General features: G+C 43.3%; 1 protein-coding gene across 2 annotated transcripts in view; it reads right to left on the bottom strand.

Annotated features, from left to right (window-relative positions):
- Me3 (malic enzyme 3) overlaps positions 1-23,014 on the bottom strand; it is a 211,061-nt gene that overhangs the window by 176,912 nt on the left and 11,135 nt on the right. The gene's annotated exons all lie outside the window — the stretch shown is intronic.

Here is a 23,014-nt window from a genome sequence, read left to right as displayed (position 1 = left end):
GGGCAAAAGCAAGCAGGCACAGACTCAGTAGTGAGGAGTTTAGCGTTCATCAGTTACAGGTGAAAGGAAACAGTGGGAGAGCCAGGATAGAGAAGTCTGATTAAAGAAGGCTTGTGCCAGCCTAAGTTTTATCCATAAAGCAGGTGGTTGTGACTCTTCCCAAGAGCACAGTGTGTAACAGAGCAAAGCCCTTGGAAACTGGCTCAGGGTAGGACACGGGGGCTGACTGATACAGGAATAGAGAAGCCAGCAGGAAGGCCAGGGTGTGGGTGTGGGACTGACAGGCAGTTCAGAGACAGGAACTGCAATAGATGTACCCTGGGGAGGCAGATTTGACAGGATGTTGGGACAGAGAGCATGTGGGCGAGCGGGAAATACAGGAGTCATGAGCACAGAAGTGCCCATCCAGCTGTATTGGAGAACAGGCAGGAAGGAAGCAGACTATACTTTTGGACAACTTAGAAGCTTTGGTGTTGGAACAGAGACCAGTGATAGGCCAAATAAGGTGGGCTTCACACAGGCTGTTGGGTCCCAGTGGAATGGCCTGAGGGCACCAAACAAAAGGAAGCTAAGATATCATGAGGACACACAGATGCAGCATTCTTTACTCTAGAAAGGCCATGCAGCTTTCTCTTGTGTGAATGGTATTTAGAGGTATTTTTTAGAATGGTATTTATTGTGTGAATGGTATTTAGAGGAGATGGGTCCAGAGCACAGATGCTAGAGCTTGAGTGCTCCACTATGAGACCCCTGCTGTGCAGCCACACTTGAACAACCTTCTCAATCTCTCTGGGCCTTAATTTTAAGATGGGGACAACAATAGCCCCTGATTTCCAAAGTTACTAAGAGATGTGACATGTTAATACATGCACAAAGCTTAGGAGAGTACTCGGAACTCAGAAAACTACACAGCATTAGTCAGTGCCCTGATTGTCAATATGTATGATACTTTCTGTCTTCAAGCCATGCTTTCTATCTGATCAAGTTACCATGACAATGCTGTGAGGCTGCATGTCCACCGTCTGTGCTGGGAAATCTAGGTTACACACAATTAAGTAGTTGGCATACATTTGGTGGCGTAGCTGAGAAATGAGTGGGCCACTAGATCTCTGACCCCTCATTACCTTTGGAGGATGGCCAGGAGGAAAGAAAGAGAAGGGTTTCTATTGCTACTCTTGGTATATTCTGTTAGTTCAGTCCCTACATCCTGTTCCCAATATACTCCCTCATATCAATAGCCATCTTGGGCATGAAGAACAGAAGGAGGAAAAAAAGCAGGAAGAAAAGAAAGTGGAACAAAGAGATATGAAAGAAGTGGATGTTTCCACATGCCCAGTTAGAATGGAAGCTCCTATTCAAGTCATCCTTAATCGGGTTTACAGAGGCAAAGCCCAGGGTACATGCCTCACTGTCATCCCTGTCAGGATGGTTTTGTCACTTCTAACCTGCCAGCAGCATGAGCATCTCCCAGGCTCCCGGTCTGTGTGCTGACATCCTGAGAGCAGGGATCATGCCAGCTAACGGACAGATGCCACTGGGGACCACATCTTAAACCTTTGGTCTCTTCTAATTCGTTCACAAACCATAGGACAATCTGTGTTACCTGGTGCTCCAATTACCTGCCTCACAATAAAGCTGTGGACCTTAGTTTAAAATCAACTTACTGTGCCTTCTAAAAAAACAAACAAACAAACAAAAACAAACTAACAAACTAACAAAAAACAACAAATCACCTGACGAGCAAAGGATGTCTGGTAGTATTTTAGTCCTGTGCCCTGGGCATTGTCTACCACACACAAAGTCTGAGTTAGAGAGGATCACATTCCCATGCTGGGAAATGGTTCCGGGTTTTTTGTTTGCTTCCTCTGTTTTGTTTCTTATTCTGAAGAGGAGAAAAAAAAGATAGCAACTCGTTTGTCTATTGTCTTCTTTCTGGGGGAACCTCCCCTAGGTTCCTTCAGACATAACAGTCCTAGCTTACTCTTGTAGAACAAGCTGAAACTATGGTTATTGATAAGGAACACTGCAGAGATCCTCAGGCAGGCCCCAGGTGGAGCTCCAGGTGTCCAACTGTTGAGAAAGAGGAAGGTCTGCAAGAGCGTGAATTGTTGAATCCAAGATTGCAAAAAGCACAGGGACAAATAGCCAAATGAATGGAAGCACATGAATTATGAACCAACGGCTGTGGAGCCTCCAGCTGGATCAGGCCCTCTGGATAAGTGAGACAATTTAATAGCTTGATCTGCTTGGGAGGCATGCAGTCTGTGGGACCAGGATCTGTCCTTAGTGCATGAGCTGGCTGTTTGGAACCTTGGGCTTACACAGGGACACATGCTCAGTCTGGAAGGAGGTGACAGGACCTGCCTGTACTGAATCCACCAGGTTTAAATGAATCCCCAGGGGTGCCTTGATCCTGGAGGGCATGGGAATGGAGGGGAGGGGCTGCGAGGAGGGTGGGGGTGGGTGCGGGAGGAAGGAGGACAGGGGAACCCATGGCTGATGTATAAAATTTAAAACACATAATAATAAAGAAAAAAAAAGAAGTTCATTTCGACAGAATTCTCCATTTTTATTGACAAGAACTGTGAAAATCCAAGAAACCTCAAATGACCATTTATGAGGGGCTAGATAGTATTGCTGGCTCTCAATGTCACCAGGCACTCTTAAAAAATTAGGAACTTCCCATGGAGTTTGGAGATTTGTGGGTGACTTTAACATGCCTCCAAAACTGTGAGACCATGGTGACAGGTCCTACACTCCACCTCTTACCGACAGCCTTACTCCTCTGCCCTCTCCATGCTGAAAGATGTTTAAGGGTGAATATCTATAGTCCTCTAATTCATGTGTTGCACCCTGATTCTGAATGTGATGGCGTTTGGAAACAAGGTTTCTGGGTGATAATGCAGCTAAGATGAAATCATGAAGGCAGGCTTTGCTTTGGGATTTGTGTCCTTGCAAGGTGAGGGAGTTCTCAAAACATCTCTACATACCAGAGGAGGGCCACATGAGGAGGCAGTGAGAGGGATCGAGAAAGAGGACCCTCACTCATACCCAACCATGCAGACACCCTGATTTCACAAGCCAGTCTATTGTTTAACCCACCAGGGCTATGGCCTGGTATTCTATCATAGCCTGAATTGAGATACTAGGTGTACAGATCATAGAGGACCTGTGATGGGTGCCAAAATGGGTGAGTGATGCTATGCTCAGTCAGAAACAAGGATTCATTTATAGAGGTTGAGGGGTGGACCGAGGAACTAGAACTCTGGTCTTTGGTTTGATAATTTCTCTCCCTTGTATCTTGGAAATGCTCAGAGCTACAGTACACACAGTGTCAAACACAGATGGCTAAGACCAGTTCACAGCTTGTGAGGATTAAGAAAGGAACTTGGGCCCCCCGAAGTCCCAGAACTTAAGCATCTGAGGGTGGGAGGAATGGGTTGAGTGTCCTCGTTGGGGCTTACAATGCCTGGTCTGAGACTTGCAGGGTTAAATTCTCCGTAACACCTAGGAATACATCACTTCTCTATGTCTCAGGGGAGCATTTAACCTGTAAATCGGGAGTAATTATTGTATATTCCCCTTGAGAATTTTATAAGCTGTAAAGTGAGATAACACCTGTGAAGTGCTCTTAGGGCACTATGTGGCTTCGAGTAAACACTTGTAAAGAGAAAGATCAAGGTCACGGCCTGGATGGGACAGTGGTGGCAGAACCTTGCCCGACCACTCTGCCAATGCCAGTTAGAAATGTCACTCCAGTGAAAGCCCAGAGTGACAACCCTCCCCACACCAGGAGACACCTGCACAGCTGCTATCCTCTACCTTCTGTGAGGTTTCAGATTGGGAAACTGAGTCTCAGAGAGGACATTATTAAGCAGAATGACCATACATTTTGAAATCAGAGCTGCATATCTGTACTTTGGCATTTCTGTTTGCTCTGTGTGTGTGTGTGTGTGTGTGTGTGTGTGTGTGTGTGTGTGTGTAGATCTTGGGAAAGTTAACTTTTCAGAACCTGAATGTCTTCATCCTAAAGAAGAAAGAATTGAGAGATGACTATGTTAACGTGCTGTGGGGACTAAATGTAAAAGAGGACAGGAAGGTGTTCCTAAAAAAAATGTTGTTTTATGTTTTCCCATAGCTACATAGGAGCTGGCGAACGGGCTGAGTGGAGTCTAACAGCTAGACTCTGGGTGTGGAGAAACCAGAGGGGTGGGTTTGCAGAGAGAGGGAGAAGCTAAAAATGTGGATGAGGTACGCAAAGAATTTATTGTTGGCCTCCCTTTACTCAATATATAGAAGGAGGAACTGAGTAGAAAAATGGGGTAAAAACAAAAATGGAAACTCAGCCCTGGCCTCTCTATCTGGAACCTCCGATGGGTTTCAAGACTGACAGGGGCTGAGTGTTATCTAGGATCAGGACCTACACATGGACATTTAGGAAGTTCTCATTATTTCATTTAACCATCAAAAAGCTTGTACAGTCTGCTACAAGTGTGAAGCAGCTGGCCAGATTCTTAGGGCTGCAGAGTGCCACAGAAATGGCACTGTCTTTAGGGAATAAGACAAAAATAAAAGAAAAAGTGCTCTACAGAAGTGTGATAAGGGTCACTGTGGTGGGATGCACGTGGCTACAAAGCACAAGATCCCATATTTGGCCTGGGGCTGCCAGAACTAAGAGAAGAAAGGAGGTGGAATAAGCTGTGAGTTTGGTGCACTTGCGTACTAGGAATACACAGACCCGTCGGCTAGGTTGAGTCTCTCCTTCAGAAGAGCTGTGTGCATGGTGTTGAGGGCTATGACTTGTGTTGTGCAGGAGGAAGAGTCACAGAAACCTTTCTTAGAAGTGGGGGTTCGTGTTTTTTAAAATTGTATCTGATAGAGCACCCTCTAACGAGAAGTTGGTAGAGGTAAGTAGAAGTTGGACCCAGCAGGGGGAGAAACTGAGGATAAGGAAATCAGTATGAAGACTGGAAATTTCCACATGGGAGAAGGTGAGGTTCTGAACCTTCCCTGGCAGGCACTAAGTGGAGAGTCTGATGATGCCAGGGCCTGGGCTCCAGATGCAGAGATAATATGTTAATGAACAATGTGTGAATACGTGAACAAATACAGGTGTGGACAGGTGTAGCACGTGCACAGAACCAACTGATTCATTCTGTGTTTACTGTAACACCTTAGCCTGTGTCCCACCCAGTTTCTTGCTCTTCACAGGAGCCCTCCCAGCCTGGCTCTGGCTCCTAACAGGTTGTCTCTTAGGTATGCTGTGTACTACTTCTCGGATGCAGCAAACACCAAGTGGCTTTTCATTTCCAGATTAACCTCAAATGCAGAGTTTTTGGTGATTAGTATAGCCTGTGAGGCTGTGGTACTGGGAACTTCCTCTTCCTCCCAAACACTGTAAGTGCAGGGTGCATGGCCAATCACACACAGCCTATGCAGGGGCATGAAGTTTGGGAGCAGCACAGCTGTGTTTCCCTACTGCAATCAGACTTCTAAATTAACAGAAGTGTTACAGATACCAAGGGAAAAGGAAATTAGTACTTACTGTGGATTTTTATAAAAAAGAAAAGGAAAGAAAAGAAAAGAAATATGGTAATGATTCACAGTACACATTGCAAGAAATAAAAACAAATGTTTCTTCATGGATTTTTTTTTTTTTGAAGCTGTACTTCAGAAAGGACAGAAATCCTTGGAGCAGGAATCGGGAGAGATCCATTTAGGATAGACTGGGCTCAGACCCACTGTGCAGCTGCTGAAGACTTTGAACCTCTGATTCTCCAGGCTCCACCTCCTGGGTGCTAGGATTACAGGCATGCATCTGTTTTATGTGGTACTGTGGATTAAACACAGGGCCTTGTGCATGCTAGGCAAGCGTCCCAGCAACTGAGCTACTCTCCTAGCTCAAAGTTCCCAAAACTCTTATTTATACAGTGTCAGTGTTTGTAACAGGACTGAGAAGCTAAATCAAATTCACCAGGAGCCCTCTGTCCTTCAGATGTATTGAGTGAGCACTTCAGACAGATGTCACCACTTTAGGAGGCTGGGGTTCTTGAACTCCTTCATAGATAGAAAAGTTTGGACAGGAAGGTTGAGGTAGGTCTTCTCAAGCCCACACAGCTAGTATGTAGCATGTCAGGATACAAGCCCAGAACCCCTGGATTTCACACCCTGTGCAGTCTCCATTGCTTACCTTGCATTACTCCATCAGACTACAAAAGACTGTGCTCCCAGAGGTGGCTGGAAAGCCCCTCAGGAAGTCACTCCCAGAGTGCATTCCCTATCTCTAAGAGAATGTTAGATTAAAAGGAGCCTTGTCAGGGACTTGCGATTACCAGCAAAGACGTCCCCGGGTGAGCTCTGGAGTCGGTCCACTCATCTGTAATTAATGTCTTCTTTTCCATTAGCACTGTCTTGGAGGTTAACTGCTTCCTATAGAAATCTGTCGCTATTGTTTTCTTAATCGTGAAATTCCTATTCTTGCCTTGTCTGAGAGGGAGCTGAAGAATTAATAGCTTTCCTTTCCCAGTGGAAACCCTTGGGCTGAGTCTCCCTAGATAATCTATATCAGGAGAATAAATAAGAAATGATTCAATTGCAGCAGAATGCTTCTATTTATAATTAGTGCTTAGTGTCTTGAAGCACAAAGCTCCCACCCAAACACTTATCCCAAGGATAAACGTCTCCCCATGGGTTGCTGTACTCTTGCTGGCTTGAAGTATACATCTCAGCATCTGAATCCAGAGTATAAGGGATGCCTGCCTGCACAACAGAGGCTCAGGGACACTCTGTGGAGGAGCCTGTGCTGGAAACTGAGTCTGAGCTTTCTACTGGTCTGCACTCAAAGTGAACGAGTGATTCATAGTCTCAATGATTTATGTGAGTCTCAATGACCTTGAACAGAAATCTATTACATATTCTTTAAACCGAGAGTCTAAAGGGATTAAAAATGAAGCTCCACTTTAAGGCTGGGAGCTTCGACGTAAAGGAAATGAGACTATTCTCTTGCTAAGTAAGCAAGAAACATGATGTTTCTCAGTTTTACATGGCTCCAAATCTCTAAGATGGCACCAGTGGGTAACTGGAGGCTGCTTGTAGTTAGGTGGAGGTGGGGAAAATTGAGTGAGCACACGTGATTCGAATCAGGATTCCTCTCAGATATGTGACCAGAATATGGATTTGGGCAGAAAGAATGGGTGAGGCCAGAGTTGACCAGCAACCTCAGGCCAAGCCTCTGCCGAGGACAGGTTTGCACGGCAGTTTCCACCATCCCCTCACTTGTAAGGGATGGGTAGGGTTAATTATAACCATCTGACAGGTCCTTGCTGTAGGAAAAAAATGAACGACAGTAAGACTGTGTGTAGTCCTCTAGAGCTTAGTCCAAATCCTTCTAGGTTGTGCCTGGTCCAAAGGAGAATTTATATGTGGTGGCATCACAGAGCATGTTGAATTCTAGTGGAAAAGGCAACCAGAGTCTATGGAAGAACGAAGCCAGGGGCCCCCCCCCCCCCCCCCGCCTCACCCCTTCACGCTTTCTCCCACTGACAGCGCAGGCTGCAGCCTCCTGTGGGCTTTAGAGAGAAGCTGTCTTAGGCTTCTGCAGTGTCAAGATGCACGGGAGAATAAGTATATAATAAGAATATAAGTATATAATAAGAATAATAACATAGTAAGGCCACATTCATACTCCTTAGTCCCTTGCTGTGTGTCTCACACCTCATTCTTGCCCCTCTTCTCTCTCTGTTGGGCATGCTCTACCTTCAATTGCCCTTCCAATATGACATGCAGCCCAGTGCTGCTTAGCTTACACCGCTGACGCCTTCTTTTTGCTCAGCTTCTTTTCTTCTTGTCTCCACCATTGATGGGTAGTCCCAGACACTGCACTTCCTCTCTTCAGTCCCAGGATGTACCCCTTTCCTCAGCCTCCCGCTGGGAGACACAGTAATTTTGTAGCTCCCCAGAGACAGATGCCATCATGGTAACAACTAGGGTGTTAGTAAGATACGCACAATGACCCGTTCTCTATTTTACTGGTGTCAATGAAATACTCAGGGGAGCAGATCTGAAGAATACACAGAGAGAATGCATGATGATATATGCCTATAATGAAGAACGTGGGAAGCTGATACAGGAGGATGGAGAGTTGAGGCTAGCCTTGGCGATACAGGGAGACTACAACTTTCCACCCCCAACTAATGTGTGCATACATACACACATATGTATGTGTGCATTTATTTGGAGAGAGAGAGAGAGAGAGAGAGAGAGAGAGAGAGAGAGAGAGAGAGAGAGAGGAAGAAGACATATTTTTAGTAATCTTGATGCAATTTTCTGGGCTAAATACTAAGTCCTTTCATCAAGTAGAAAATACAAAAGTAAAAAAATTTCTTCTTTTAACTCACTGGATAAGAAAACAGTAGTAAAATTAATGAAATAACATAGACCATAAAAAGAATTATAATGCACAAAAACAAAGGGAAGTGCTATAGAGAAGGCTATTTAACAAAACGTTAGTACAGCATCTCCTTTGGAGCAGGCTGATGGAAGCCACACTTCTGAGGCAAGCAATAAAAGGAGCATTTCCCCATATACAGAATGGACCCATGGGTCCTTCGGATCTGCAGACCATCAGCTACATGGAAGCAAATGCACTTACAGATTTTCTCCTATGAAGTCACAATGCCATGCAATGTTTATAGTGTTATATTCCATTACAAAAACTTCTTCTGAAGGGGAGGTGAATTAAAGTCAACCACAATGTTCTTATTCTACAGTGAGTTACACACTGTCAAAGATTTTGGAACCTATGGTATTTTTAAAACCAAAGGTCTTTAACAGTTGTACAAACCTTATAAGACTAAAACACCAGAGTATTTTCTTCTGGGAAATGTTTCATTGTTGAACTTTCTATGGTGTGTGGGCATGGTGGTTAGAATCATACCATGTGACATACAACTTTTCCTAGATAATACAAAAAAATGCATGAAAACCAGGAAAGGGTTTACAGTGGTATCTCCACTACTTGTTCTCTTAAAATTCTACTTACAAAAAAATCTTTAAGCAGCTTTTAACTCAGGCAAGTAGCTGATACTTGGTCAAACTAGCCAAGAAAATCATTCCTGCAAGCTTCTGATTTTCTATTTTTGTTCTCCAGGAATTGTGGTTCATAAAGACAAACTTGAACTTGGCAAAGAGAAAGGCAAGCTAATTCAATCCAGTGGAGAAAGGGACAACACTTTACCCATGGAGGCCTCAATTTGTGAAAGGTTCATATTACATGAGCTCTAAATCCTTTTTATTCTACCTGAGTGTGGGGGAGGGGGGAGGAAATTGTATATGCATGTGGATGTCTATATATGTGTTTGTGTGTGTGGGGGGGTGAGGGGGTAGGTGTAGGTGTGTGTGGGGTGGGGTGGGGTAGCTCTGTGTGTGTGTGTGTGTGTGTGTGTGTGTGTGTGTGTAGGTGTAGGCTAGAAGCCAACTTTGAGTATCATTCCTTGGGTGTCATCTATCTTGTGTTTTGAGACAGAGTTTTTTTATTGGCCTGGAGCTCACTTATTACATTAGGGTAGATGGCCATACACACCCAGAGATTCTCCTGTCTCAGCCTTCCCATTGCTGGGGCTACAAGAGCACACCACTATGCTGGGCTTTATCTTTTAATGTGGGTTCAGGGTATTGAACTCAGGTCCTCATGCTTGCATCCCAAGTACTTTCTCAGGCCAGCTGTCTCTCTAGCCCTTCATTTTCAGTGAAAGGAGTTATTTTTTTTTCTCCAGGAACTTGAGAAAAAATAAGGAAGTTTTTTGAGTTCTTAGAGCTGTCGAAGTAGAGTGTCACTATACTTTTGTGATGTGGACAAAGGTACCAGTTACTGCATCGGAGGCTGGAAACTGAAAACTCCAGCTAATGCAGCCATGCACTTTGAGTGGCAACCTTTCCTACACTTTGGGAGATAAAATCAAAACCAGAATGTTGCTTTATGAAAACAGAACCAGAACAAGGACAGGTAGTTAGATAAAAGGCAAGGACATCGGCATTTATAACAGACATTCAAAAGAGCCCAGCCCCATCATCCTTCACATTTTACAGTTCCAAAGAAACCTATTAGGAAATTTATATTTCGAAAGATCTTGCCTTTATTCCTAATCAACTTACTTTCTAATATTTAAGACTTCATGACTGACAAACAGAACTTCTGACTCTGGCATTAGCTATGGTTTTATTTTCTTTAATTCTCTAGGCAAAGGCGTAGAAATGTAACATCCTGGTTAAGTAGTGTTAAATATGAGGTTTCCACATTTTCCTGAATATTAGCAATAACTCTTAGACTTGCCACCATGGAGCTCATGGAATTCTGGAAAGGAACTCATTTCTTGCTTCTTCAGCTCTCACATCTGTGTCTCCCTCATCATCAGTCATATCAGATCCTTGTTTTCCGCATGGGGACTGAATCCCTTTGCAACTAGTTTCTGTGATTTTACCCTTTTACCTGGAGCCAGGTGATATGTCTAAAGCTCAGATCCAGTGGGGCCATCTGTTAGTGCCCTGTTGTAGAAGATTATTTTAGCTAGGCAAAGATATGTTACATTTATTTATGTTGCAGAATATTACTTTAACTGTGTAAAAGCATGTTACTTTCATTTATGCTGCATTTGTTTAATAATGTAAGGATGTGTGTTTAATTATGTAAAGATACATTGCATCTGTTTCACCTTGCATGCCTAAGGCACCTGATTGGTCTAAAGAAGAGCTGAACGGCCAATAGCTATGCAAGAGAAAGGGTAGGCAGGGCTAGCAGGCAGAAAGAATAATAGGGGGAGAAATCTAGGCTCGAAGAAAGATGAGAGAAGAATGAGAAGAGAACAAGGGAGATGCCTGGAGCAAGAAGCCAGCCAGACATAGAGAAGCAGTGAAAGTAAGATAAACAGAAGTAAGAAAGGTGATAAACCCTGAGGCAAAAGATAGATAAAGAGAAACATGTTAATTTAAGTTAAAAGAGCTAGCCAGAAACATACCTAAGCTAGGCCAGACATGCAAAACTAATAATAAGTCTCTGTGTCTTGATTTGGGAGCGGGTTGGTGGGCCTAAAGGAAAAAGCCTGGTATGGTGTCCCTCCTCACCTTCAGGGCTAAGGCCAAACTATTCACCCAGGCAGTGTTGGTCCTGGACTCCCACTCTTTACCTTGTTCTCCAGCCCCATCACTCCACACTCTTTCCTTTGTCTGGAGTCACTCATTTTCTCCTACACCATGCACTTATACTTCCTTGGAACATCTTCTACCCATCCTGTCTGTCTAGGGAATTCCTAGATACCTTTCAAATTTGAGTACTAGAACACCAGGAAATGAAATGTCACCTCAGGAAAGGGATCAGAGAACTTTCCTTTTTCTTGATGCAAAATTTTTTTTAATTTAACATGATGACCAAAAGTTACCCACTTTAAGAAACCTACTTACTGTTTCTACTACCAACATAAACATTAATTGGACCCATTATTAATTATACAATTTTAATATTACACAGAACACATCATACTGTTGTAGCTTTTTGAGCTTGCAAGGGTATTTCTTCTCTGAATTCCAAGTTCCTTGAGACTAACCACCATGAACCCAGCACAGTGCTGGTAATAGAGCAAGTGGTCCACAGGTGATTGTTGAATCTATCAGCAAATGGTTTCAGGAAATCTGGAGTTGAATCTTGCCTTATTTTCTGGGAGATCCTGGGTATTATATAGCTATTTCTTTTGAATTGAAACATTTTCTCTTAGATGGAAGTGACGCTCAGAAGATTCAAGAACTAAATGAAACCTACAAGGCTCAGAAAGCTCCTGAAATTTATAAGATTCACAAGACCCCTCCCCATGATTATATAGATAGTAAATAATTACTGGGGAAAAAGAGACTCTGGTTTGCCAAGCTGCCTGAAAGTGGTGCAGGGACATGACTGTTGGGAGTCATCACCCATTCTGGGGTGGGCTTTTTAGTGATACAACTGCCTTGGAAGCATCCATGCTCCTCTAGTTTTTTTGTTTGTTTGTTTGTTTTTGTTTTTTACATGTTTATCTTCCCATGTTACTGTTTTTCTTTGTAGTAATATGATCTCAATGACAGTCCACCAACTATCAGAAAGCCGAACTCCCTTCTTTAAAGACTTAGAACTTAAGTTTGGTCTTTTCTTTTCCATGGTTGTTTTGACTGGTAATCATTCCTATAAGTAGACCCTCACTCATGCTTCTGTAAGTAACCCCAATAAACTGGCTGATTCACTAAGCTAGGCTTAGGTGAAATCATTTCTTTGGTCTGTCATTAGTGCTGTATCTGAAGAGTGGTAGTTTGAGTGAAGTGGTCCCCCTAGGCTCACATATTTGAATAATTGTCCTCCAGTTGGTAGAACTGTTTGGGAAAGATTGGGAGGTGTGGCCTTGCTGGAGGGGGTGCATCACTAGGGGTAGACTTGAAGTTTTGAAAGACTCATGCTATTTTGGGTGTGTTCTCTACCCCCTGATTGTGGATCAAGATGTGAACTCTAAGCTGTCCCTACTGCCATGCCTTCATTCTATTATCATGGACTCTGTCTCCCTGGAACCATAAGACAAATTAAACACTTTCTTTCACAAGTTGCCTTGGTTGTGATATTTTATCACAGCAAATAGAAAAGTAACTAAGACACTGGAATGACTAGATAATCTTTCACTTCTCACCAGGAAAGTCACACAAGAAAGCAAGGGTAATAACACCTTTGTCAGAGGCACTTCTGTAAGAATCAAATGAAATGGCCAGTCAGGAATCCCTTCATAAGCTCTAAGCCAGAATTAAAAACAAATGTACTATTTCCTTAATATGATGAGCTACGTATGTTGATAAAAGAAGGGAAGTAACTGTAATAAATGGTAGTAGTTACTGTGTGGGGATTGAGGGGTGTGAAGAGGGAAAATACAGATCAAGTCCTGGTGAATTAGGACACAGGGCTTTGCCCTATCTGTTCTACCTTCTAACTCCACTTCTAATCCAACCACTCCTTTCTTCTTGACATCCCACATTGCTGTCCCCACCCTCTCTTGCTTCTAGTACTGCCCTGGCCTCTGTTGAGTTCTTCTTCTCCCTCTCTTGCCATCCTCCGATCTGTCTCCACACAGCAACTAGGGAAATCTTTTATTAGTGTAGATCATACCATGCTCCTCCTTGACTGGAAGCATTTAGTAACTCTTGCTTTATAGCAAGGACTCTTAGTCACGTCTCATATGCACCAGTCTTCTCCACCCTGATCTTAGGTAGTTTCCCCTTTCTCATCATACTCTTACTGGCCTGTCTATTGTTATTTCTCAGAACCTGCCATGTGAAGTCACTTGGCACTTCCAGACTCTATAGGAACTGCTGCTTCTACCCACAAGAGATTAATCCTGGCTTCCCTTTTGATTGGCTTTCTTTTTTTGGTCTCTTATTTATTTTTTTCCTGCATCTTGCTCTGTAGACCAGGCTGGCCTTGAACCACCTGGCTCTGCCTCCCAAGTGATGGGACTAAAGGTGTGCGCCGCCGCCGCTGCCGCCGCCACCACCACCACTACCTGGCTGGTCTCTTATTAACTATCACTTCTTCCAGAAGCTTTCTTTCCCTTGCCATCTGAAGGTAATTCTTCATTATTTTTCCACATGTTATGGTTTAGATATGAAGTACTCCCCCCAGGCTCACGTATTGAAGGACTGGTGTCCTGCTGATGACACTATTGAGAAGTAATTTCATCAGTGGATTCATCCATCAGTGAATTTATTCATTATCGATGAAGTTCATAGCTGAATTGTCTATTAGGAGGTTGGGCCTAGTTGAAGAAGGAGGTCACTGAGTGTGTGGCTTTAAGGGCTATCTCTTATCCCTAGACAGATAGACACACACACCCTCTTTATTTATCTCTCTCCCCCTCTCTTTCATTTACTTTGTTTTTTATTTGTGTGTGTGTGTGTGTGTGTGTGTGTGTGTGTGTGTGTGTGTGTGTGTGTGTATGTATGTGTGCGTGCGCGCGCACCTGTCCACATGCACATGCATCCCATGGCACACAGGTAGTGATCAAATGACAACTGGAGGCAGTCAGTTCTCTCCTTCCATCATCAGCATCTAAGTCAGACTTTCCCACAAGCCTTAGGCTTCACAGACATTTAAGCAGAAGCTGCCTCCCACTCTTGTGTGTGTTTGGGGGGGATGTTTTAACTCTGATGGATGGATTGCAAAGCCTGTTTCTAAAAATGGCTGTTAATGGGTTTTTCTCAACACCAACCATGCCTCCTCCTGTTTCACCCAGCAGCAGCTGTGTTGCTATTTGCTGTCCTTGTGACCTCAAATGGTTTTATCAGTCAAAACAAATAATGACGGGCTAGAAGAGATCAAAAATAAAGTGAAAGAGATAAGAAAGGAGAGTCTGACATAAGGGCTCAGCTTTCTGCCAGGAGTTTGTGGCCTGTCTCTTAGGTCACATTACTGCACAGAAAAATAGAAACATAGAAAGAAGTTGCAGTTGGGAGCATGCTCACTCATCAGAATGAAACCAGAGGAGTGGCAGCAAGAGCTACGACAGCAGGTGCTTCAGTCTGAAGTACATGGCGATGATGAATATTAATGTAATTTCTTTAGAAATGGCTAGAAAGTACTCCTGTGTACGTCAACAAAGACTTGGTTCAAGGTGGTATTTTAGGATGGCAGGCAATCTGCTACTGTTTTTTTGTTTTTTTTAAATGAGAGGGTATGGATTTGATCCCTAGAAGTCATATAAAAATATCAAGCACATGGATGCACACCTGTAATTCCAGTACTAGGGAGGGAGAAACAGGAACATCCCTGGGCTTCCTGTCCAGCTGGTCTACCGGAATGAATGAAGTCAATGAGGGACCCTGCCTCAAAAAATCAGGTATAGTCAACTGAGGACACCCACGTGTCAACCTTTGGCCTTCACACACATGTTCATATAGTTCCCTCACACATATACATATGTACACACACATACACAGAGAGAGAGACAGAGACAAAAAGAGACAGAGAGACGCAGAGAGAGAGATTAAAAAAAGAGGCAGCTATAACTTGTGTCCCCATCCACTACTCATACCCTAAGCAAGGTGAATGTGGACTCACCTAATGCTAGGACTTTATTTGTAAAATAATATACAATGCTAGAGCAGTTTCTTTCCAAACACAACATGCTGTGTGAGATGATCACCTACTCTTTTCAGAAAATGTTCAACCTGAATTCTAACAAAGGGAAATGCACACTTACCCACTTACACACACACACACACACACACACACACACACACACACACACACACAGAATTTTATTACCCACAGTAGAGTATATGTAGGTTCTCCTGGGATGGAACAATCCCCAAATTCCCTGTGTTAGCAAGGTAAGTTGGGCCACCAGCTGGGCTACATGAGTTTATATGAGTTTGAGGCAATGTTCTGACTTTCATGTCTCCAAACTGTCACCATGAACATTCTCTTATCTGCTGTCTTACTGTTATAATCTCCCGAGACCGGGAATGTTATCGCAACGATGAAACAGAGATCCACCTAAATTTGAACTTTTAAAACTTGAATTAGTTTGTAAAATGCTGGTTATCATGTGCCAAAACATTGCGATCCCAGTTCTGAGCCTGCTGGTGGCAGCACCATCTTCAACACCAGACTCAATTTCCAGAACCTCTATTGGAGGGAGGGACACTCGGATTTCTACTTCTGGAGCCATTCTTACCTCAGGTTCTTTCCGACACATGTCTAGTTTCTGGAGACACAGGCTCCACAAAGCACAAAGAAGCTATCAGTGAACGGTCTCGCCTAGCCTGCCCCTTCCCTGACCCACTCCTCTTCCAGCAAGTCTCTTACGTCTACGAGAATGGGTTTGGTGCTCAAGCCATCCCCTTCCGCTCTCCATCAGGATGGACGCTCTGCACAGGCACCAGGGCCTGAATCTTTTGGTGTCTGTGGTGCACAGAGAGCTTGCACTGTGTAGAGATGTTAATGTTGGAAATGGGTTAACTGAGAATTAATTGAAGGCTTACAATGCACTTTAGATATGTTGTTTCATTTAATCCTTAACAGACTATTAAGAGGGAATGTTTTATTGTCTTTCGCATCATAGATGAGGAAACAGTCTCAAATAAAAGCTTTTCAAAGACCCTGAATCTAGTAAATGGCAGGGTTGGGATTAGAATTGTATTAGTCCATTTTTAACCACTATACCTAAATACCAGATGCTGGGTATATGCAACTTTATGGAGTTTTATTTTGGCTCCAACATCTAGGGGTCATATATGGCAATGGATTTCTTACTTAAATTGGTCCCCAGGTAGCATAAGGCATCATGTGGCAAAAGTCTGTCTGTGTGTGTGTGTATGTGTGCGCGTGAGCCTACATGCATGCACTTACAAATGTTTGTATCCCCTTAGAGATCTCTCCATCTTCTTATGAAGCACCAGTATTCAGTTCTGTGGGCTCCACCATGATGGTCTTATCTAATCCTAGTCACATGCACCCCCTTATTGTCCCTACCTCTTGATATCATAAGTATACTGGCTGGTTTTGTGTGTCAACTTGACACAATTTAGAGTCACCAGAAGAAGGAGCCTCAGTTGAGGAAATGCCTCAATGGGTTCCAGCTGTAAGGCATTTTCTCTATTAGTGATCAATGGGGGAGGGCCCAGTCCATGATGAGTGGTGCCAGCCTTGGGCTGCTGATCCTGGGTTTTATAAGAAGGGAGGTTGAGCAAGCCAGAGGAAGCAGGCCAGTAAGTAGCTCCCCTCCATGGACTCTGCATCAGCTCCTGCCCAGTGGTAGTAATAGAAACCCTAACTAAGACACTAAGTATCTATTCTCTAAATATAAAAACTACATTTCATCATATGAATCCTCAAGGAATGTACTCAAACCATATTGGAAAACATGGGATTTTCTGACCCCTAAATTCCCTAGATTTCAGGCTATGTGTTCTGCTGCCCAATACCTGGTTACAGGTGATACTTCTTGATGGGTCAAACATAGCTGATTCCAGCTGATTGTTTTCCTTCACCTCCAAAGTCCTTGAGTCTATTGCTAGTTACAGCATAGCTTAGTGTCTCTCTTTGCATCAACCCCGGAGATAAATGATTTCATCATAAAGATGGTATTCATTAACTGTTGTATTTAAAATTCTCCAAGTCCCATGGAAAAATATAAAAATAATTTATATTTTCAAATCAAGTTTTTTTTTTCTCAGAAAATTGGAAAGAGCAGCTGGTGTATTATTTGTTTTCATCTTCGTTGTTTCTGATCTGTTGAGGTAGACAGAATGTGCTCTACATGGTGTTGAGTGTACGCTATGACTGGCAATGTATGTCTAAGAAAATACCTTGGATCTAAATGTAGTGTGACTTTATGGAGACAGACATATGACTAATAAGTGAACACTGAGATCAAATTGGAAAAGAGCTAGTACCACTTACATATACCAAATGTTGAAAGAGTGCAGAGCATGAACAAATGGCCTCCAAGAGGCACTAACAGGGAAAGGGGTGTGGCAGAAGAGATGCTGAGTCCTGAAGTGTGCTGAAGTGTGATTTTGATAAGTCACCTGATGTAAATGGTACTGCCATCTTTGTGCACAATAAAAGCAACAACAATAAACAAACAAGCAAATGAGTGCAAAAGCCATATCCAAGGGCTGGAGACATTAACTCTATTAGTCAAATTAGAGATTTTATAATTGTGATGGTTTTGACGTGAAATGTTCCCTGTGGGCTCAGGTAGTTAACACTTCATCTCCAGCTGGTGGTGTTTGGGAAGACTGTCGCATGTTTAAGGGGTGGGGCCTCAGTGGAGAAAGTGGGTCTTAGTGGGTAAGCCTTGAGATGTTATAGCCAGGCTCCACTTCCTGTTCTCTCCAGCTTCCTGAATATGGATACAATGTGACTAATTGCCCCCACTTCATTGGCTCCCCCCCCCCCATGATGGACTGCATCCTCTTGAACTATAAAGATAAAAAAAAATCCCTTCTTTCATTAAGCTGATTCTTAACAGGTCTTTTACCACAGCTGTGAGGAAAGCAACTGTTACAATAATGTTGCACAGTTCTCTTAAAATAAGGCCCATTACAGACTACTCAGTTTCTGTCCATTCCATCCCAACAGTAATAGACGGCCAGCCTCTATGGTTTCATGTAACCAGCCTCCCCTCCATCACCTTCACCTGCCAACTCCGAGGCATCCATTCAGACCAGCCCCCAAAACACTGCCGTGAAAGCATGGCTGCACACTTTTTCATAGTCTCTCCAGATGCCCCTCTCATTACACTTATCCAGCAAATTGAAACCGTATGCGGATCTTCCCTGGTCCTCTCCTGCACCTGTCTTATACTGTAAGCTCCTCACAGGCAGAAGAAGTGCTATATTTACTATGACTTACCCACTGTTTGAAGTGGAGTAGGGACTCATAAAATGGTTGTTGATGAATCTAATATGTGAACAATGAGTTTGAGTAGAATTACACATACTTTCAGAGTGAGTAGAAGACACTTCGTGATATTTAAAGCTCTCTCCAACTTCAGGATTCCCTGATTTGAACTAAACAAAGTAGAAGTAATCACAACCTAGTGGCCACATAAGGGAACAAGGACTACCTTAGTTATCACCATAGGAAGGCCACAGCTCATCAGGCTGCATACAATAAGTACTAAGTAAGAGGGATCTTGTATTCCGAGTCTAGTGAACACATTGGGTGCAGGTGTGGGCCCTAAAACTAGATTGCCTGGTTTTAAGCTCCATTACACCATACTGAACAGAGTATGGGGTAGTTAGTTACTCATTTCATGCCTTTTCCCCACTTATCAGTAACATAAGAATAATAACAATGTATACCTCAAAGGGTTGAGATAATGCAATAAATGAGTTAGTACCTATATAAAATTGCTTAGAAGAATTCTGGATACAATATATCTCCTGAAACTGTTAGCTGTTATAATGGTTGTCTGGATCCCCTCCATAACAATACTAAAGGAAAATTGGCACAGTAGGCATCTAAACTGGAATCACCAATGCTTAAAACCACATGGAGAAGGGATAGGGACAATGAACCAAGTTGGAGTTTCCCTACAAGGTATGCCTGGTAATTTCAGCCTTGGAAGCCACTCAGCCCCACAGCTCTGGAGAGATGCTCATTTGGGTGGACGAGAAGGGCATCCTTCTATTTCCCAAAAGAACTCAAAAAGCCTGCTTTCCCTAGAATTCTACACTGTAGAGAATGTGGATGCTCTATAGTTCACAATCAAACAAAACCATTAAATGAGACAAAAAATAATCTCAAGTTGCCAACCATTCAGCTACCTTCAGGATTATTCCTCTAGATTCCACTCACCATAAAAGCAAACACAGCTTTGATTTTCCTTTATTCAAGTCCTTCAAAAGCTGATGATCTTTCTATCAAAAACCCCTCTCCTCAAATGACTGGGTATATTTTCCTCTTTTCTCTGTCTTTTCGGTAAGAACTGTGTTTTAACCAGGCTGCCTGGCAACCCTTTGCGTACAAAATGAATGCGTGCTTTTAACAGCTGACCTCGGCACCTCCGCTTGTAGGATTTTCGCCATGCCATCATAGAGCGTCTTTTGTGTTCTGCCTCAGAAAGGCAGTCAAATGCCACCCCAAAGGACTTCCAAGTGTACTTTCTCCACATCAAAGCAGAGGGATTGTAAGTGAACTGTAATCCCTGTCTGCAAACAAAAGTACTCACATTAGTGTCCTGCAATGGCCAACAAATTGAAAGGCTACCTTCCCACCCTCACTGTATGACAGCATTTAGAAAGCAGACAATAAAGAAATCCTTGGTAGAAGTGGCAAACATGTAGTCAAACAAGACCAATAAAATCATAAACTTCAGAGTGTTTGAAGGCCAAGGGCAACCAAGAAAAACTGGTGTGGAGATGGGCTTGAAAACATGACCAAAGAAACTTCGTATCCAGCCAAGACTTCAAACCTTTGAAGATGCCAGTTGGCTCAGGTTGGAGGCAGACAGCACATATGTCTGTAAAGGATTTGTCATCCATGCAGCTGCTTATGCAATCTAGATATTGCTGTTTACAACAGCTTTTAAAGCTGGCAGCAGAAGATGGTTAATATAAAAGATTGAAATGAGACTACCACTGGGAGATTTCCTCATACATTCCAGCTGCGTCAACGTCTACAAGTTAAGCTGAATGTCATTTGCTCAACTCTAGAAACTCTGCCGCAATTGAAACTGCTCCCTAAAATTGAAAAGACAATGGGACATTAAAGAACTACGCAGAGAGAAAATAAAGTTCCCAGTATACCTCTGTTACAAAACAGGCATCTTCAGATACTTATCATCAAAACATTTTTCAGATTTGCATTTTTTTTTATAGCAACAGTCATGGCTCTAGAGTCTACTTAGCATTGTACATTTCCCCTTAAGAATTCATTGGCAACAAACTCTAAAAGGTCTCTTCATAATGAATATACAGATGCCTATTTAGTAAATGTTCTATGTTCTCTAGAGAATGACTCTCCTATTTATAGCCACGTGCTTATGGGAAAACACTTTGCAAATCAACTTCAGGTTCCAGAAACAGTACATCTCCTTCCAGAGCCTCTGGCAACCTGTCGCATACTTGTTCCATTTTCAGGTATTTGGAAGTGAGGCTGTGCCTGCTATGGCATCCTCCAATCCCCCTCCTGCAGTTTTCCTAATGCTGTGACCCTTTAATACAGTTTCTCATTTTGTGGTGACCCCCAACCATAAAATTATTTCATTGCTACATCATAACTGAAAATGTGTGGCTGTTATGAAGTGTAATGTAAATATTTGATAGGCAGGATATCTGAGATGCAACCTCCAAAGTGGTCATGACCCACAGGTTGAGAACCACAACCTCAGCGCTTCCATTCCTGCTGGAATCCCTCTGCCTCCTCTGCCAGTCACAGCAGGAGTGGAAGCGAAGGCATGGGAAGTGGAGGATGAGGATTCAAGGGCACCGGAGCTACTGACTGAAGCTGGACCTCCTTTCTCTGATCCACTCCCCAGATATCCAATGTGAGATTGTCCCCATCCCACTGGGCATGTCAATATCAGTGATAGGGATCTTAGGGGAGGGGATGCCCAGAAGAAGAGCGGCTTGATTAAGAGAGAGGTAAAGGAGGAGGGGGAATTGAGGGAACCAAGCAGAGGTCATTCTGAATGGTTCATTTAATTTGCAGCCATCTTGGCAGGAATAATACAATCAGAACTTCTAATGTCTCTTACTTGGGCTGTTAAGAATATGGAGAAAATAGATCCCAAGGAATTAGAATTTTCTAAGAAGCCTCATTCTGAGAAAGGAAAAAGTTGAGGTGCTGGTGCCAGCCAGAAGGGTGCTTGTCTCCTAGCAAGAGATTTCACCCAGTGCTGACCACTTGCTGGCCAGACCGAGGACCGGGAGACAGTGATGTATCTGTGATGGAATGATAGACAGGACCCTGCCTCGCCCAGGGCTGCTGAGTTATGCTTTTGCTCTCTTTCTAAACCCAGACCTCCTGCCAGTATCTGGAGCAGGGACCAGAGGGTACCACTTGGTCTATTCACTCGTTCCTCTTTCCAAAGTAGCCGTACTGGATAGGTACCCCTTCCCTGATTTTCACTATTACTTGCGTCTTTTATTGGCCTTCTGGAGACAGCTAAGCTAGCTTGTCAGGGTGACAGCAATCAGGCTTTGATGCTAATGAGTCTTATAACAACTTAGCTCCTTCACTCATTCTGTCTATTAACTGTGAGCTAAATACCTGAGATGTATCAGTCCCAAATCCTTGACAATATGGAGCTAAAATCAGACGAAGGAGGGCTAGGTCTGTAGCTCCACGGTAGACTGGGTGTCTAGCTTACAGAAGCTAGCCACAATGAGATATGTGGGGACAAAGTTGGCATTAGTGGGGTGTAGAGAAACAGACTTTAAAGGTTGAGGAAAAATTGACAGACTAAAAGAATGAAAATTTCAGATCAACATTTTCTGACAGTTTCCCCAAAGATCCTTTCTTTAGTAGTGGAGGATTTTTAACTGGAAACATTGATGCCCATCCAGACATACCCCGCCCCCTGTTCTGTTACAGCTGAGCATGCATATCACAAAATTCCTACCAACTGGACTGGAGTGGAAGTGATAGTTAAGTTTTCTGGGCAGTGGCCTTAGAAGCAGCATTTCCTCTTGCCCTTGGAGTCTATGGACTTAAAGACATGGCTGTAGTTGCCATTTTGGAGGCATCAAACATAAAAGGCATAGAGAAGATTACTGAGCAACAAGGTCAAGCTTCATGCCAACCTACAAATTCCCACCCAGACTTGTTTATCTGCTCTGTAATTCTATCTTGTTTCAGTCTCTGTGTTTGCAGTTCACTTTGTCAGACTGGCCTGAGCTAGTCTAACTAGTACAAATTCTTCTAGCTGTTCTAAGCACATAGTCCTAACATTTCTCAGCGGTTTTAGCACATAACAAACAGGTCCATGAAGACAGGGTAGTATTCAACAGGAAAGGACTGACTTTCAACCTGGTTTTGCTCATTTCGTCTTGAAATACTCAAACAGCATTTTTGCTTCTACTCACTGTACCAGTGAGCTGGAGACTCAGGTCTCAAGGAAACTGCATGTGGGACTCATATCCAGTCAGTAATCCACTTTTCTCTTTCAATCAAGCCTGATTCTCTGCCATATCAGACACCGAGGTCTCAGGAAAACATATTCCTCATGTCACCCATAAACCTGGACTTCTCCATTCACCCCAGCCAGCATCTCCTGAATGGTGGATGAAGCAAGTCTGTGGGGGAGATATTTCCCTCATTCAAGGAGAGGAAAAGTCAAGTTCTGTGCTGCTGTTAAGTAAAAAATAGGTACTTCAAACACAAATTGTGAATGTAGGAGTCTAACAGACATTCTCTCCCTCCACCCCCACTGAATGCTGAAGTGATTCTGCTGAAACATGAGTGTCGCCAGAATCTCAGCGCCTGCTCGGTGTGGGTGACCAC

This window comes from Onychomys torridus, chromosome 1, assembly GCF_903995425.1.
Source record: "Onychomys torridus chromosome 1, mOncTor1.1, whole genome shotgun sequence".
NCBI classification, from domain to species: domain Eukaryota; kingdom Metazoa; phylum Chordata; class Mammalia; order Rodentia; family Cricetidae; genus Onychomys; species Onychomys torridus.
Note: the sequence above shows the minus strand (reverse complement) of the source record. Positions and strands in the feature narration are given on the sequence as shown.